This window comes from Hemiscyllium ocellatum, chromosome 46 (genome assembly GCF_020745735.1).
Source record: "Hemiscyllium ocellatum isolate sHemOce1 chromosome 46, sHemOce1.pat.X.cur, whole genome shotgun sequence".
NCBI lineage: Eukaryota > Metazoa > Chordata > Chondrichthyes > Orectolobiformes > Hemiscylliidae > Hemiscyllium > Hemiscyllium ocellatum.
In genome coordinates this window covers 30,478,966-30,480,686 of record NC_083446.1, presented here as the reverse complement: position 1 = coordinate 30,480,686, position 1,721 = coordinate 30,478,966, and positions in this window count along the sequence as shown.

Here is a 1,721-nt window from a genome sequence, read left to right as displayed (position 1 = left end):
GCTGGCAGAACATAATCACCAACGAAACACAGCAGTCTTAAAATTAAGTGGTTAAAAACGAGTCTGAAACAATAAAAAAGGTTATAATGTTGTCTTCCTTGGTATCAAACTGATTTGAAATTAAATAAGGTTGGCTTTTATGAAAGTGTAAAATAAATTAGTTAGGAACTGACAGTAGGACCGTCATGAACTGAAAAACGAACGCAAGTTAATATTTCATTTCATAATCACTGATTAGATTAGACTTACAGTGTGGAAACAGGCCCTTCGGCCCAACAAGTCCACACTGACCCGCCGAAGCGCAACCCACCCATACCCCCACATTTACCCCTTACCTAACACTACGGGCAATTTAGCTTGGCCAATTCACCTGACCCGCACATCTTTAGACTGTGGGAGGAAACCCACGCAGACACGGGGAGAACGTACAAACTCCACACAGTCAGTCGCCTGAGTCGGGAATTGAACCCGGGTCTACAGGCGCTGTGAGGCAGCAGTGCTAACCACTGTGCCACCGTGCCGCCCAATTGATTGATCCTTAATCTTAAAATAGATCATGTTAAAGTTTCAAAAAGGAAATCAGATTCAAAACAGTCCTGGATCTCGAGCTCCAGGCAACAAAGCACACACATTCATTCACAACGAACAAATGTGCATTCAAATCAAATCACAAAACGTTAAACTTTCCACAAGCTGTACAGCTCTCTCACTCATCCACACCCCCTCCCACCCCCACCAATTCGCTCTCTGTCCCTCACACACCATATCTCAGTCTTTTTTTAAGCTTGGGAGTTTAGTCTCAAAAATCCTGGCTGGGGCATATCGTTGCTTAACCAAGTCTGCAAAATTGTACCGCTGGCCACGTATTTTTTAACACAACAGCGTCTACCCTCCATAATTCATAAACAAAGAACAAACACTAAAACAAATAGAAAAAAAATATAAAAAGCAGCAAAGAAAGACATTTCAAGCCGAACAGATACGACAGGGACCAATGTGCAGCCATGCAACGAACCATTGACTGGGGAAAATGGATTAATTTATGGAAAAAAATTACCTCTGCCTCTTGCTTGTTGTGGAGGATGACTGTTATCAAAACATTTGCCGCAAGTGTCATAGGAGTTCTGAGGGTAATTCGCAGGAAAACGTCCTTGGTTCCACTTAGTAAGGCAGTTTTGAGTAGGGAAGTCAAGAGCCCAGTGATATATACTTTTCCAAGTAAAACTGGCCAGGCCCGAATGCTTAGACATGTCCCTCTGTCATATCCATGACTGCAGCCTAACTGGGTGCAGGGCCAATGCTATGACGCACGAGTAGTTATTGATGTGCGTCCGCTTGGACTACAAATTCTGATTTTATCCGGATTGGTGGTCTGTCTGCACTGTGCTGATTCCACAAGGCCTTAATAGAACGAAGGAGTTTATTAAGGTTGGCTTTAAACCAGTCTCAATTGTTTTGACTGCTGTGACCACAGATGACAGCAGGGAGTTTAATAGCATAGAGTTATACTGACAATTAATAGGATTTAAATGCCAACCCCGATCGTCGGGATAGGACTCATAACTGTCTCTAAATCGTTCAAAGAAGTCTTCAGCAGTCTCCTTATTTTAGGGTGAAGTTCAAGGATACCAGTAAAGTCAATAGGATTTGCTGGTATGGCAGATGTAGCAGCAAGGATATCATCTTGTCGTTTCTGATCTTTGGCTACCTCATTAGAGAGG